Source organism: Lethenteron reissneri, chromosome 20, assembly GCF_015708825.2.
Source record: "Lethenteron reissneri isolate LAM-NWPU_2019-01 chromosome 20, ASM1570882v1, whole genome shotgun sequence".
Lineage (NCBI taxonomy): Eukaryota > Metazoa > Chordata > Hyperoartia > Petromyzontiformes > Petromyzontidae > Lethenteron > Lethenteron reissneri.
Window position 1 is genome coordinate 14,604,862 of NC_083798.1, and position 17,676 is coordinate 14,622,537.

The 17,676-nt window shown below is 45.9% G+C and overlaps 1 protein-coding gene across 2 annotated transcripts in view; it reads right to left on the reverse strand.

Annotated features, from left to right (window-relative positions):
- Positions 1-17,676, reverse strand: part of LOC133344834 (retinoic acid receptor beta-like) — an 83,704-nt gene that overhangs the window by 49,973 nt on the left and 16,055 nt on the right. The gene's annotated exons all lie outside the window — the stretch shown is intronic.

The window sequence follows — 17,676 nt, forward strand, 5'->3', positions numbered from 1 at the left end:
TCGACGGATTGACGACGGGCTGGGTTGGTGGGGAGAGGAGGACGAGGAGGAGGGGTTTTTTTTTCTTTTCTCTTTTTTTTAATCAAAGGCGAAATGTAGACTTTGTTGAGGTCGGTTTGAATGGGAATCGCGAGGACTTTTGTCATGCGTTTGCATTCACCGCTGATTGTCCCACATTGGTCATTGTCTTGGGTCCTTTTTAGAAGAACGATGAGCTAGCTAGCTAGCTCGCTGTGTCTTACCGCCCTTTGTAAAACAAAAACCCCCACTAAGTTCTCCGCTGTGATTGAGTTGCAGAATTTGGAGCCGCTAAAGATGAGTTACCACTGCGCGCAGAGCGGTCGCCCGCACCAGCTCAATCAATAACTCGCGGGGCAAAGAAAAAAAACTGCGAGTTTATACGATGCCCTCTCAAAATAGATTATCATTAAACATAGGCTAAGAATGAATTTGTCGCCCAGAAATTAAACCCAAAAAAACCCCCACGTTCTGGCGAGATAAAAACGCGGTCAAAAATTTCACAGTGGAATACAAACTTACAAAGACAAAAAAACACAGAGTAGAGGGGGGGGGGGGCGAAATCCCGAGTCTAAACTCGTTCACTCAGCCGCAGATGGCAGACGAAGCGGGCAACACAAAATCACGGCCAAGAGCCACACTCGTGCAGCCTTGGGTCTGTCTGAGCCGAGCTGCATGCAACACCCACACCCACCCCCACCTCCTTCCGCACGACAGAGTCATGAGTTATGGCTCACAACAAACCTAAGAGCTTGTAATTGATCTGAGTAACCATTCCCCAGCTGCTTCAGAACCCCACCTCCGAAGGGGGGTTGAAAGTAATAGAAAATCTTACCAGACATTTAATCCCTGCCGATATCAAACAGAGTGCCACACAGGCTAGCAGACAAATACTACTCCCCCCGCTGCGAATAATTTGCACGAAATATTAACGATAGGCTTATATTTACCGTTAACAATTTGCGCCGTCACCCCCCTGCTATGGGAGCGGCAGTGGACTATCCCGGTGTTGTATAGGCCACCACCCACTGCCCCAGAGCTGAGCCATGAATGGCTGCAGCCCCTTAATGCATGCGCCTGAACTCTGAGTGAACCACCCTGAGCTGCCAACCTTCATGTGACCTCTGCAGTTGTGACGTCACCCGACTCCACGTGCTAGCGTCTTGACCGGCAGTGCCATCAGAAAATGCTCCCCCGTCTCTTATTTTTAAATCCCAAAATGTGTTTTGATTTTTTCTTCTTCTTCCTTCCCCGTTCCCCTTGCATCCACCAAAAAAAGGCCACGAATGCAATGCCCGGTTGGCTGTAGTCGCGGACGACGGTAGTTTTTTTTTTATTGTACAGCGATTCGGCGGAATCGTAAGATGTAAAAAAAGTGAGCCCTCGAATGAAGCTGGGCTAGATTGAAATGGAATCGATTGCTCTCAAGCAAATTCTGTTCTCCACACAAACCCATTCGTCAATACGGCTCGAATCAAATGACAATTTTAGTCTTATCTGTGATAGGTACAGCTCGATCTCTTTAACATCAATCAGCCAGCTCATATGGGAGCCGTGTTGTCTGGGAAACGCATCATAAATCATTTTCGCCAGGACTGCGGCAACAAAGGGTGGAAGTGAGAGTCTTTTCAGGCAGGGCGCCTTCGTCACAAAAATGCGTCGCGTTTGAGAGCCATGCCGCGGTCAGACCGCCCACCCCCCGCGTGGATGGACCACGCAAAAAAAACTAAATATGAGACCACATTTATTTGTTCTCTCTCGCGAATCTCCAACGTTCTTGCTTTAAAAAAAAAAATTGCGATCTCATCAGCAGGGCCACGAGGCTGACAAGCTGCATCAATTTGGGGTGGAGGGGCCGTAATGCAATTACAGCGCGGCCGAGCCGGCCAGATGAGACTGTTCGAGTCGTACGTCATCATTACCAGGCGCAAGACGCCCCCGTCAGCGCGCCTGTTTGGGTCAGCGGCGTTTCAAAATTGCCGTCTCAGAACGCCCGATTTGTTTGTGAACTGGGGAGAGACACCTGCTTCTCCGATCACGCCGCGCCAAACCCACGCTGCAGACCCATAGCACTCTCACCCCCCCCCCCCCTTCCTCGTTCCCCAGCCACCATTATCACCAGCAGCCCTATTAAAGGAGAAATAGTGAAATGCATGATTCATAAAATCCAGATTTAGGGACGAGCCTCTGGTACGGGCTGAGCAATCGAGCTTGGTTAGCATAAAGAAAAGAAATGCGTCATTCCTAACAAGGCACGCTGCCACAGCCGTGACTGCGGAATAGTCTTTGCATATAGCCAGATGAGCAATTAAGGTAAAGGAAAAGGGGGGGGGGGGGAACTCCAGAAACATCGCACACGGTCTCCGTTCCCTTCTGGGGCTAATTGTTTTGGCTTTAGTCAAAGTTTAGCCAGAGATACATACATAAAGTGCGACGTTGAGTTAATATGACCGACTGCATGTACAGCCCAAGGCGAAGTGCCCAAGATCTTCATCTTGGCCCCGCATAAGAATCCAATTATGGGGGGAACATTAAAATGTTACGTGAAAAATTAAGCCTTTGTTGCCGTGCAAGCCTAGGGGTCTCGGCACCACCTGGAGGCCATACATCAGCCAGCATTGACACAATGCAGGGCCGCACATTCACAGCCGAGACCTTTGTAATAATGGCGCTGCACACAAAGGGTCGCGAGCGCGGGGCTCAGGGACCTCACACCCACGGGGAGACCGCTACAGCCGTAGTGCCAGTGGCGTCGAACCCGCGGGGGGGGAGGGGTTAGCAAGAACGGACCCCCCCCCTCCCAACCTTCCCCAGAGTTTCCCAAATGCCTGGAACCGGCGGGACTGTGATGGCGGGGGGAGGAGGAGGGGGGGGGAGGTGAGACACCAGACAAATTATCTAACCGTTACCAAAAGGTTTTGTTAGGGTTTGCCACCACCACCGCCGCCCCCCCCCCCCCCTGCTCCACGACCCTTCTCCCCCGCCCCCCCTCGCCCGAATGTCGAGGTGAATCGACGCCGTGGCGGTGGAGGAGCATGATGGAGCCGAGCGGCTGAGCAAAATCGCGTGATTGTTGGTGAGCATCTATGTGCGATTGAGATTGTGTGTGATCGTCGATTGTGCGAGCGTATATGCGTGCGATTGCGGGCATCGTCATTTTTTGTGCGACTGTGAGTTATCATGAAATTGTGAGTGTGATCGTGTGTTATAGTGATTGTGTGTCTGATCATGAATGTGTGAGCGAGCATGTCCGTGTGTGATTTTGACTTGTGCGATCATGATTGTGTGTGTGTGATTGAGTATGGGTGTGAGCACAGTCCGTGTGCGATCGTGAGTTCACAAGGACACCCCGGACGTACCCACCAAATCACACAGACAAGTGACCTGTATGTATGTATATTGAACTTCTTTCGACCTCACAAAACGGCAACACCTTCTGAATAAGCTCCCAGCACGTGGAGCCAAACATTGGACATGCTGCCGAACAACACACGGTACAAGCCAAAAACATCTCGAAGAGGCTGTACACAGCACAACCGCCAAAACCTACGCAGTGATGAAGCTGTCTGTCAGATCGGTGGTGATCCTGTCTGTAGGATCGGTGGGGGAGGGGGGGTGTCCCCCCCATGCCAGCCTCTGAACGCGGCGGTGCACCTACATCAAGATTTCGGATGGGGAAAATAATTTCGAAAAAGCAATCCTGCTAGCATGTACATTCAGACTTCTTAATATTATACTTAAGGTTTTTGTAATGATGTTTACGTCAACAATGTGCAGTTGTGCAATTTTACATAATTGTTTTAATGGTCTATGTCATACAAAAAAGAAAATAACATTTTGGATGAGATGCCGCTCTTGCCTCCTCTGGTGGGTAAGTGCATATGCGTGTGCCTTCGCTTGTAAGTGTGTGTGTATGCAGTGAGCGGTGGTGTAGTGGTTTGCGCACTGCGCCACGAACCCAACAAACCGAGTTCGTTTCCTACTCATGGCCAACACCAGTGATGATTATCTGAACCGGTTCTGGGCCTCCCCTAAGTCGACTCAGCCTCAAATGAGTACCTAGTGCAGTGTGTAAACGTCACCACTAGGGAGACAAAGCCGGCCTTCATAGGTGCTCGCGAACAGCACTTGCCCCAACAGTCTGTAAGTCTATACGGGGGTTTTTGTATTTACAGTGGCATAACATTGATGACATGGGCCTTGGTGTAAGAAATAAAGTGGAGTTCCCATATCCGATTCTCCCCATCCTTCATATACCAGCACCTGGGCCCGTCAAGTCCATGATACCTGGTGCAGTTGCACCACCGATACACTTCATAACTACCACCCACCCCTCCCCCCAGTGTGTATACATGATCCTGTGCTGCAAAATCAATGCGTGGTCGCCAATGTTTTTTGTATATGCTGTGTAAATATCTACATAAATGCATGTCTGTAATTCAAATGACTTACCCTAGGTTTACAATGAGAAGAAAATGCTAAATTATCTAAATACTGTTTATATAATTGATATAGGGTCACAAAGAATAAGCAGTGGTTTGTGGATTGTGCGATGAACGATGGATTCATCCACGGCTGACATCGGTGGTGAATGACACCTGTACCAATCCTGAGGGCCTCCTTCACCAACCCACACCACTAACCAGTGTGTTGAAATCTGGCCAAACAGCTCCCATGGCATTGGGAGGGCGGTGGCCTTAATCTGTTAGCGGACTGACAAAGAGCCCAAACATTTATTGTAAAAATTCATACCCGTTTATTTTTTTTTTCTAAACGCACATTCACGACAGGCGCACGCTAAATTCCATCCGCAAACGAGCCGCGATTGTGCACGTTTGTGTTAAAGATGAAGACAATAGGTGGAGACAGCAAGCCAAGGGCCATGCGGCGGCGTGATGGCGAGGCGAGCTCAAGCACCGCACCATCGGTCACGAGGGACACATTGAGTGAACCGCAGGATCATCGCGCATGAGTGCCGTGCGTAACTTCTCAGCAAGTATTGATTCTGGTTCGATATTTTAAAATGTCACAACGTAAATGCAACAAAGCTGCTTTTTTTTTTAAATAGAGCGATTGCCCCCGGTATGTTTTGGTTTATTTTTTATTCTACTGACTACGGTTATTTTTAAGGACAGTAAATACTAACGCAAATTGCAGAACCTCTGTCAATCCACTGCTGGACGAAGGACTCTACATGCCAAAGTCAGCTGTGGTGCAGGTGAGTGAAAATGGAAGCGGAGGGATGGTGGTCCACGCGGGAGTATGGAACGGTTCAGATATCACTCAACATCACCGATGTTTGGCATGTTCAGGAATCAAACTGAGGTTACCAAGTTCATAGTACAGGTGTGCTCGCCACTATACCACCACTCCACCTTATTTAATACGTTTATAAAAAAAAAATAATGTTACGCTAGTTAAACTACTGTAACAGATAAATATAAGTGACAATCATGAGCTGCAGCGGTGTCTTGCCACCTGAGTTTGATTCCTGGTTCCGGCGAATGTCACCAATGAGTGATATCTCATTATTGTCTCTTGTTTTATTGCTGCTGTGCTCCCCTTTTTAAAATATCCGGGCAACTGGCTAAACATCACCATGCGTGTAACAAATCTAAATAAACTAATCTGATTCAATCCTGACCCCTACCCCTTTTCCACAACCCGCAATGAACAGTGTGGTGAGGTTTGGCCAAACATGCCCCCTAATTGACACAAGATGGATTATGGAATCGCAAGGATTTCATCAAGCAGTGGATGGGAAATAAATGAAAAAATGTTAATGTCAGCAATAATATAGGAAGTAAACATTTGTCAAATGTCTTTAAAATCACAAACAAGGGTGCAAATTAACATGTTGTTTGTACATCGGACTTATTGCACGGAACTTTTAAAAAAGAAGCCTTATCGGCCTGATGCTGCATTTTTACAAATGCTCCCTTCCTTTGTGCTCGACGTGTCTCAGTAAACAAAAACGCTACAGTGCGGTCTGACCACAAGGATGTCCGCTTGTTGAACAAGTCTTTAAGGCTGCTCCAGTCCTCTTTTAACGGGGCTCCGCTCTTCATGTGAAATCACTGCTGTTCTGTTTTACACCTTCTCGCAAAGAAAGAGCACAATGGTGACGTAGCCGGGTCACACTTCGGTGACGATTGCCAGCAAGCACGAAACCAGTGTGCCATAAAAGAGCTGCTTGTTAAAAGCCACCACTGCCGGATGAAGACCGTGTCAGGTCTGGCGGTTGCTTGCTCATACTTCACCACGCTGGGTCGGCGTGGATCGGTGAAATGTGGGGGCACAGGACCGGTTCAGATCTCACTCATTGCTGATGTCAGTCGTGGCCAGGAATCGAAGTGGGTTGATCAGATTCATGGTGCGGCGTGCGAGCCCATTCGCCGCAACTCTGGAGGGTACTTGGCCTACTCTTCCATGCTGGCTAGACATCTTGGCTAGAGGTGGGAGTACCCACACTTTACCCCACTACATGCGAAATGCCGATCGACTGTGGTGCACCCATTTACACTGCCGGAAGAGGACGTTTAAGAAACGTGTGCACTTTTCGATTTAAAGCTTTCGTGACTGCAGGGATTCATCTTCTTGGTTCTTTCGGTAAAGTCACGTAGAATGGAAATAATAAAATAATAAAAATAAAACATAATAAAATAATTCTCACGACGTTTCGGCCACAACGCAAGCAGCCGTCCTCAGGTGTAGAACAGGTCTGTCGAGAAGACAGAGTCTGACTCTGTTGTTGTGGCCGAAACGTCGTGAGAATTATTTTATTATGTTTTATTTTTATTAGTTTATTATTTCCATTCTACGTGACTTTACCGAAAGAACCAAGAAGAAGAAACGTGTGCACTGTTTCAACTGCTACGCCGGGAGATCGAATCCAAACGGCGACCTCTGGATTAAAAGTCCACAGTGCTAACCATTACAGCACGGTAGCAGCGTCCCTACCGCCCATATTAGCCCATATTATTTGACACGGAGCCTCCCCCATCCAGTTCATGCCCAATTCTCCTTCCTTTAACCTCCTTTGCAGAATTACCCCACAGATTAACCTTGCCGCAGTGGAAGCCAGTCTTAAGGACAACTAATGGCCATTTGTTCTGAACGCTTCCCAACAATCGCCCTTGCAAAGCCCGGCCTGACGCTCCCTATTACATTAATTAGCTCGAGGGGCTGACCAGAGTGGAACACTTTGAGCGTACAGAGGAATCTTTCCAAACGGCCACCCCCAGGGAAGGAATGATTCAAATTCTTCAGAAAACTCAATTAACTGAGCAAGACAGCCTTATTAGAGCAGAATACAGGACAAAAAGGACAATGCACAGTGCGGTTGGGCAAACTGCATAAAATTAAACGCCGGCGCATTAGCATTTGTAACGAGCGGTCAGACGCGCATCCGATTTTCATGCTGCATGAATTCGGTGCCAGTTAAACAGGTGTGTGGGATAGACGAGCATTAACATTGGCTTGTTTTATTTTACTTCTGCAAAAAATTGTGCCAGGCATTTTGTGGAGAGAAAAAAAAGTGAAACTAATATAGAGCCATAAAATGTTATTGTGCCTTAGGATGACTCGATGAGGCACAATACAATGTGAGTACTATCTTCGATGAGATGTAATACATAAATACAATGTTTAGTAACAATGGTATTCAGTAACCTAAAGTTTAATACAAAATATTTGTCATGCCTGAAACATACTTAATTATACACATCTCGTACAGATGCATGCACACCACTGAAGCGTCCACAGAAGAAGCAATGGAATATTTTATTTTTACAAATGTTTTGTATGTTGTATGTATGTATGCTGAACGTCTTTCGCACGGTACATAGCCAACCATGCTGATCGGAGATGCGAGCAAATGACAACAAACTAAACACAAAAAGCAGTTATACTGAAATGGTTTTTCAATCTCGATTTAAAAGTGCATAGCTCCAGTGGCTTCCAAATATCAGAAGGAAGAGCGTTCCAGATGGCCGCAGAAGCACATCTGAAAGCACCGCGCGATGTGCAGTGACCGTCTTCCTGCGGGTACCAACGTGGAAACGGAAGGCTACTTTCCACCACCACTTTCTGTTCATGTGGAACGCGTGTACGTGTGTCGTCTGGTCTCAATTCAGGATTTCCTGTTGGCCTCAACGAGCAGAACGACACAAGATGCGTGCCGCACTTACCGGTGCGTTGACTGGAAATGTTTTGTGGGACGAAAAAAGGAAACTTCCAACTCTTGGTTCACCTTCAGGAAACTCTAAGGTTGTGTGCAAAAGATTTAGAAACTTAGTAGTGAAAAAAAAATGTGATGCATGAATAAACTTTTGAAAGGAAGGGTCAATACTGCACGGTGGTTAAGCTTGCAGTTCGTGTATCTTGCCGTGCGTGCGTGTGTGTGTACGTGTGCGTGCGTGCTCTTAAAAGCCAGAACAATAGCGGACAGAGCCAACGGCTGCAAAGAGGCCCTGAGATGGAGTCCCTTGCCATTTCACAACAGCGGCCATGCTCCATGACACTGAAAAGCAAACATATCCCCATGATGATATACAAGTGAGATGTTTTGATACACTGTGCACGCACGCGCTCAAAGTGCTGCGTGTCTCTCTCAGATGAAGGCTGGGATTTTTTGTTATCCTGATACCAGATTCTTCTTACTTTTGTATTTTTTATTACTGTAGGTTTTTTTTTCTTTCAATTTAATTGGCCACGAGCAAAAAAGTGCCGTGACTTTCTCTGGTGCCAAAAAAAAAGGAAGAAGGCTGCTGCTACTTCTACTGTCAGCATCACCGGCTTGTAAATGCTTCATAGCGCTATTGTTTCCCCCGCGATAAATCCTGCCCAACTAGCACTCCTTGTCACCGCAGACAACTCGGTGACAAATGCCCCGCGAGCTCTCAATACACCCATGGAGCAACGGGCCCACACAACCCATCGCTCATTGTCCACCCGCTTCCACTGCCTCCCCCCCCCCTCGCCAAATCGGTGAAACTGTTTAGCAAATTTACAGCCGCCCGCGCCTGATTTAAAAGCAGGTGAAATGAAAGAGCCACATTGGGGAAGGGCGCAACAATGCGAGCACGCGTGTCGACAGGGCGCGCTCGTCCTTTGTGCGTGGATTTGTTTTTATTGCCGTTTTATTAACTTCACGCGAGGCCATCACGAGCCCAATGGCAGATGCGCCGAACTCTGGCGTCGTCCAAGTCGGCAGGAGCGCTCCGCGAATACGACGAGGCGGCTAAGAGGCTTGCCGGCGTTTCCGCTACGATCTGGTGCGCATACGGCTGCCTCTCATCAGCTTCCGCCATTTACCTGGCTTCCGTCTACGCTCGACGGAGTTTCAGTCTCGTAGTGGGCGGATTCCGCCGGTATTCACCATCGCCGAGGACAGATGCACCGCGTCTCATGTGTTTCCCCCGCTCTCATTTCGCGCACACTCATTACGGGCTTGCCTGGATGACGGCGTGATAAAAAATTTTGTTTGTGTTTTTTTTTATTCGTTCAGATAATCACTTTTAAAGCGAACCGATAGCCAACGCAGAATAATTATTCATGAACACGTGTCGTTGTATTATGTTCTGTGCTCATGATTTTGGAGACGCAAACGGACAAAATAATAATAGTAATGTTTTGTATACTGCCTTTCATATAAAGATCGCAAAGTTCTGTAAATGTCAACATTTTAACGCAGTAGATTTTGCTATATGATATTTTACACAGCGGGGAGTTACACAGTTTTCAGAGCGCTGCGCTGTGAACCCATCAGTTGGAATTCAATTCCCGTCCACAGCTAATGTCAGTGTCGAGTGATATCAGAATCGGAATTGTCCTCCCCTGCCATTCACCAATCTACATTGACCGCAATGGGGAAGTATGGTCCAAAAAAACACCATGACTGACATGGCATGAGGCCACCGTCATCAACTGGTGGATTAAGAATGGTTGGAAAAATTATTTTACACTTAAAGCTGTCCTATTACCAACTCAAAAGGTAAAACTATTTTTAACTAAATTATTTGTATTTTACAAGGTAAGGCCCACTGAGCTATATAGCTCTTTTCAGAACCTGGTCACAAATTATAGCTCAACGAAGCAGCTTATCACGTGGAAATGTATAGCAGCCAAATAATCTAAATGCATGTTGATTTCAATTGTGGAGGGAAAAACCGGAGGACCCGGGGAAAAATTCACGCGACCACAGGGAGAACACGCAAACTCCAAATACACAAGCGTCAGGGTCGGGATCGAACCCACGACCTCCTGTATACCCGGCGAGGTGGTTAACATCTCGCCACCGTGGGTAAGAGGCCAGGATAGATGATGATGACGAAGGTGACTATTGACTTCATCATGGGACCTCCTTTGCCAGTACCAAAATATATTAATAGGGGTTTTCCCCTTTTTTCTGGCAACAAAACTGACACCTTTTGCAAGGAATCATGTTTACATTAACCACAATACTTGCAGTCAAATGCAAACAAAAAACAATACTCTGATAATTTATGCATTGTCCTTGAAACTGATTGGTCCACACCAGAGACAGCTTTCTTTAGAGCCTGGTCTCATATGGTGTTCGACCAGATGACGCCAACAGGCGCACAATTCAAGACAACGCATTATCAGAGTAATGAGAGCTCGGGATGAGCAGCTACATCATGGGACCTCCTTTGCCAGTACCAAAATATACTAATATGGGTTTTCCCCTTTTTTCTGGCAACAAAACTGACACATTTTGCACGGAATCATGTTTACATTAACCGCAATACTTGCAGTCAAATGCAAAAAAAAATTTGACTGTTAAGGAAAGTAAGGGCTTGGGCAGGATGCACCACGGTGGGAAAAAAAAGATTGAAGGCCAATGGATGAGTCTGGTAAGGCAATGGAAGCCAAAGGAGGGAACACGAGATGACGATTACCGTGGAGATGGAGCAATTAGATCGAGCTCATGTGCAGGAGCGACACAGATTGTGGGAGGCCTTCATCAAACAGTGGAGGGAACACGGCTGATGATCACAATGTGAATCTCAAGTGACTGCAGAGAACATCTTGAGATGAGGCTGAATGTGTATGCTGGATACATCCAAGTTGCGTTGTGTTGTACCCAGGGCTCATTGGAATGAGGCACTACCTCTAGAGCAGCAGTCCCCAACCTTTTTGGCACCAGGGACCGGTTTCGTGGAAGACAATTTTTTCACGGACCGGGGGGGGGGGGGTCATCATTGGGTCTTTCCCCCTTTTCAAAGAAGCTCTCCAGCGACGTTTGTTTTTTACTCATTTTGGCTACTAGGGGTTAGAGCTTGTGGGCTTACCAAAACTGTGACTGAGACGAGTGCGCAGTGCGGGAAAGAGGCGCGGATGGAAGTGGTGAATAAACAACAATGGGGGCGGGCCACGTGCGGACTCACCGCTCTCACCTCCTGCTGCTGTGCGGCCCGGTTCCTAACAGGCCACGCACCGGTACCGGTCCGTGGCCCGGGGGTTGGGGGACCCCTGCTCAAGAGTACAACACAGGCCCATCCATAATAATGTACGTATTTTGAACTTCTTTCGCACCTTATGTAGCCAACCGAGCTAATTGATCACACATAATTACATCAAATATTCAAAATCCTATAAACAGGTTTAAAAAAAAAAGTGTGATGCATGGATTCACCGTTATTGTTGTATCTAGTGTGATTTATCATGGACGAAAACGAGATGGATGTGGCTGGCCTGCCGAATTAATTCTCGGAACGATGTTTGGGGCTGTTGTCTGAAAATAAGCACTGATTGTATCCAAATTAAAAAAAGCTACCTCGAAAACAACATCGATAATCAAGTAATTCCATTGCACGATAATGGGAAAGCGCAACTGATTTGGTAGAAAGTAGAATTACATTTGTCGCCCAAGCTCAGAGGGTCCTGCATAGGGACTGACAAAAAAAAACACTTGACTACATTCAGATCACTTTGCTCCCAGCGGGAAAAAAACTAAATTAAAATAAAGTTGGGTCCAGCACTTAATTCTGTTTATTCCGCTGGACAGCACCTACGCTGCCACCCACGAGTGATGCTTCACCTGTGCCCTTTTAATAAGTTATAATCAAAACGAGGATAAAAAAAATCACTTTTACACATCGGCTTTCGTGACTAATATTGATGAGGTTTGGTTGTAATTACCGGCGAAACGTCGTACTCGCATTGTAAATGCTGTGGGTTTACTCTCCAGCAGTGTTCTGAACTAGTAACGAATCCGCACATTTTGTTTACACGGAAAACCTTTCTAATTGGTGGCGGGTTTAACAACACATTTATATTTAAGCAATCTAACGCAAGCAAAACCTCTTTTATGGAGGATAAAAGTGCACGAACAAGCCACCAAGGCTCAATAACCACCAGATATTTTTTTTTATCAAAACGTAGCGGCAGGTAGACATAACAAAACAAACCTAACAAGGCCGAAAATAATTAATGCTATTTAAAATGGGGGGAAAACTGCTGTGTCCTCAAAAGATAACAATATTAATAAGGAAGAAAAGTAATGAATATGCATGGCTTCTGTAGCGCTTTCCAACCATCCATTTGTCCTCGTAAGGATAAATTTAACAAAACAACTGGTAAGAGAACCGATTGCTATGCAACGGAAAATTAGAGACAGATGTCGTGTTCACTCTTCTCATATTTCTGTACTTGGAGCACAAAAAGCAATCTGCTGTTTTATGTAGTAATACAATGGCAAGATCATCATTATTTTGAGTATTTCTATATTTATTCTCCGGGATTTAAAGACTATTCTGGTGAAAGAATTACATTAATAGGAACATAAATTGAAAAGGTTTGCCAATTCAAATGAACCGTGGTCAGGCTTCTGTGTCCGTTAATCCCGCCTCGGTAACGCTATCCGCGATGCGTTTTCCGAACATCTTCCACCATTTCAATTCAATGCAATGTGTATCTGTAACATGGAAAATTCCGTTTAGCCAGTTACCCAGCTAGTTTCAGTGGCCAACGGCCCACAGCCATAAATAGAGTTATTGTTGGGATGGAAAGTAGCTCAGCCAGCAGTCAGTCTGGACACTCGATGCATATATTACACTGGTCAAAAAAAAAAATTCTGGCCTGGACTTTTGCAGCTGCTTTAGACTAATTTCAGGGTGCTGATTCCAAATCTGATCTCAGATTTGCTCTATCACATCTCATTTTTATGCTATCGGCATACCCCATTTTCATTGCTTTTACCCGAAATTAACTCTGTCACTTATGATTGCAAGTTGTTGCGAGTCAGTGACTGCTTTAGTGTTAAAATATGGTGCTGTATTTTTAGGATAGTGTGTTTATAATATAATTTTATGTAGATATCCACATTTATTTAATATTTTTCTTCTGCAGTTTTTATTGAAAATGCAATAATTGATATTTCAAAAACCTGATGTGATAGACAAAAACTGATGCCAGATTTGGAATCAGCACCCCAAAATTACCTTAAAACCGTTGGAATACCTTATGCCAGAAAAAGTGTGTTGACCAGTGTTATTTTAGGAGTAGCATGATAATGAATCCATATTACCTGCTATGACATTGATCAAAAACACGATGAATAGCAAAACAAATGGTACAAAAACTGATAAGTGTACAAGGAAGCAAAGAGAGGGGGGGATGATTGCTTGGAATTACACTGCGAGGGAGAATGAGGAACCCGTAGATTAGAGAACACGTGCAAGGATAGAGACATCGTTAAAAACAGTAAGAAGAAGAAGTAGTGGCCTTCATCCAGCAGTGGATTAACCATGGCTAATGACGGTGACCACCTTTCCTTATGAACATTGTCTGATAACATAAAACTACTTCAGCTCAGGGTTTGGGCAACAGCAACAAAGTATAAATGGGCCGTTGTCCAAAAAGTGAGATTATTTTATATATACGTGTAAACAAAATGTGAGACGGCCGTATTGGGGCTACATTAAGGGCAGCAGAGGGCTGTGTAACAAAACCCATTGGTGTACTGCACCCCTATGTAACACAATCTATGCTCCGCGGCTTCACAAACCCACGCAGACCAGCATGGTGAAGTAAGGTCAAATAACCACGAGGACCCGTACGGCATGGTGAGGCCATCATCCAGCAGTGGATTGACACAAGGCTATACAGTGCACGTGGACAAGGCAGTGTTCGTCACGACTAGAGTGGTCCGATTGTTTTCTTTATTTATGAGTTTTTGTGTGCAACGGCTGCGTCCAATGTTGTCTCGTTTTCATCCAGGATCCCCTTGCAAATGAGGAATTAAAATTGTAAATCCAAGTTGTATTGAATTACAATGTATATACATAACTGTCGTACCTTGGAAAAACAACAAAACATAAATAAAAACCTTTTCGGGTTTCACTGCATGGCGACGGGAAGCGCGCCGCTTTGGCAGGACGTAGAGTTACGTTCATCACCAGAGTGCGACTGCGACGAGGAGAGTGAAAAACGGAACGCTCGTCTAACCGGCGCTCACTCGGCTAACCGGGCAAAGCAAATGTGCGGCACATGCACGTGCTTCTGTTGTGCGTGCGACAAAGCCGGAGAGACAGGAATGAGCGACACTTCACCTGCGTCCTTAAAATCAGCACGGTCTAGTACGGTATAATAATAATATTGTACGGTATAAACGCGGTCTAACACGGTGAGGAGAGAACTGACCTTGATAATTACATATCAATGTGCCCGAAGTAGAACGTCGATATTCATGGATTCTATAAAGCTTTCCAACAGGAGTTTTTTTTTAAATATACATATACAGTATATCATGAATGTGTATTACTTGCTATAACGTACAGATCATAAACATCACCGTTAAGGATGAAAATGGAACAAAAACTGAAAAGTGGTCAAAGAAGTGTGGAGCGGTGGACACTTGGAATTAATGCACGTGGATCGGAGGCTAAAGGGTGGTTCGACGCGGAATCTTGGCTTGGGCGGCACGCGTCGCTCGGAGAAAAACTGGATAATGGTCGAGGGCGATGATGGAACACAAGCCTAAAGATGGAACACATCTAAGAGAGAGAGATCACATCAATCCGGGGAGAGATGCAGTGTGCAGAGGCAGTGGATTGTTACTGCATCGCAGGAACGTTGGAGGTGGTCCGCTCGGAGGAGGCCGTCATCCAGCAGTGGCTAGTTGATCATGGCTGACGACGATAACAACGAATCCAAAGAGGTGATTAAAGTAAACAAGCCGCAAGGTAATCCTCACCGCCAGTTAAAAAAAATGCATTTCACGGATTTAATTCTCCTCATTACTAACAACCATAGAGAGCAAAGCGAGGCCACCAAGGGCTTGTTATTTTACTCACTCGGTGGCGTGCTGGGAAATGAGAATTAATCATTGTCAAGACCGGCTCGTGTAATGACGCATTTATTATATTCGTATGTTAAATGGCCCGCGTTGATGATGTAAAAAAATAAAATGAAAAGTGAAACCTTTAATGGACTAAAAAAAAAATATCGCCGGTGATTTTGATGGCAAATTTATCTCGTCTCTGCGACGTTAAAATAACGCCCGTTGCTGCGGAAAGTGCAATTCTGCAACAAAAAAAATACAAATTAAGCGTTTAGCGTGTTAATTTTTTCCACCGTAAAACTCCGCAACGACGCGGCGGGTGAATTACTCCACTCATCCCGTAATTGGCGAGCGCGGCGAGAGATTACAGAACGAAGGGCAAGCAGTGACCCTCCGTGCTGGCGCCACACGCTTCGTTACGCGTGCCGGAAAAAAGGCGAGGGATAAATGCTGCGTGCTACGTTGTTGCAATGAAAACTACTCGCGAGACGGCTGTTATTAGCGCCACTACCGAGGGCCCACAATGCTGTGTTTACGAGCCGCGTGTGGCAAGGCATTGTTCCGCGCCGTCTGTAATGCTGATCCGCTCACAAAACCAACCGACCGACCGAAAGAAATTCAACAAAAACAAGCGATGATGATGGAGATACTGGGCAATTTGAGTTGTTCGCACGCACATGTAAAGTTTATCATGGGTTTCGTTTTTTTTAATTTACAGCGCTTTGCCAATCCCGCTGATAAATGTTGGTCATGGGGGTTAGTTTGACCATCCTTCGCCACGCTAGTCAGTGTGGGTTGAAGGGGGTTGGATGTCGGTAATGGGGATGAGTTTATTTGACCCATACTTCACCACGCTAGTCAGTGTGGTTTGGTGAAAGGGGTTGCGGGGGGGGGTTCCCAGGACCGGTTCAGATATCACTCATCACCTGATGTTAGCCGTGGCCAGGATTCGAAGTTGGGTAGCGCAGTGGTTAGGATGCCACCCAAAAGGGCATTATTATTGTGTAATAATGCCATTTATTTAACCAAATAAGTGTCACTGAATCTCAAGGCTCTCTTGCTGGAGGTTCTTGCATGAGGATGGTTGGACAATTTCATGAGAGTTACGAGTTTTTTTCATGTGGGATGAAATCGGGAGTACCCGGAGAAAAACCACGCACACTCAAAACTCCACACAGATAGATTCAACAATTCCTTGCTCTACTGTCACCTCATATCCACATCGCAACTCAACCCTATTCTGGTATTCCCCAGAGAAAGCTTAAGTACAGTACTCATCGGGCTCAACCTTACTTAGCTTCCGAGATTCGACGAGATGAAACACTAAAAGTGATTTCATCATGCTACGTTCGCGTGTGTGTTTACATGCGTGTGGGGAGCGGTGGTGCAGCTGTTAGCGCGCTGCGCTAGGAACCTGGCGACCAGAGTTCGATTCCCACTCACGGCCACCAACACCAGTGACGATTATCTGCACTGGTACTGGGCCTCCCCAGCCTCAAATGAGTACCTGGTGCAATGTTAACATCGCCACTCGAGGCGTGGTGCTGGCCACCCATCCCTTTGTGTACCGTTGCGGCACACAACAGTCTGTTAAGGCTATGGGGGGGGGGGGGCTATTTGTATTTGTCTTCCTGTGCAAGCGAAAGCTGGCATGGGCAGCGGCGGCTTCCTGCTGCGGGCGCTTGTTTGTGGGAGCGAGCAAGCGAGCAAAAGGATGTTTCGATGCACTTGAGCAATAGTGCACAGGTGCGTGCTCACGCACACGCGCATGCGAGTGTTTGGTGGAGAACTTGTGCACAAACATGATCACAATGGGGCCAGTGCTTCACTCTATTATTTGGTAAATTCACCACGTCCACGTCCAAGAGATCAAGGAAAATTCTACACAAGTCACGTTTTACCCCTTCCAGCAATTTGGCGATTTGTCACTATTCAAGGTGTGCAATTTTGACTCCAGAATCGATCGTTAGTTTTATCGTCTGACATTTACTGTCTCGTTTGTATTGTTTCTCTTTTTGTTCTGTCTCTTTGTGCGGTTTCATTTGTCCCATGAGCTTTTAATGTAAAACATAATTTGCGTATCATTTCCACGAGCTGTAAATGATCAGTTTTCGCAAGCTTGATCCGACACTCGTATCGCGAGCGACAGAATCATTATAATCTCTGAATCTATGCATCGTCGCCAGCCTAATGAACACAATCTCACCACCAGCTCAGGCGTGGGATGAGCTAACTATTCCGCAGACCAAAATTGTGGCTTGTAAAAAAAAAGCTATTCATTATCCTGATTAATTTTCTTTCATTATTGACAACAAAAACACAAATCAATATATAATATTTTCTCGGACAAAATA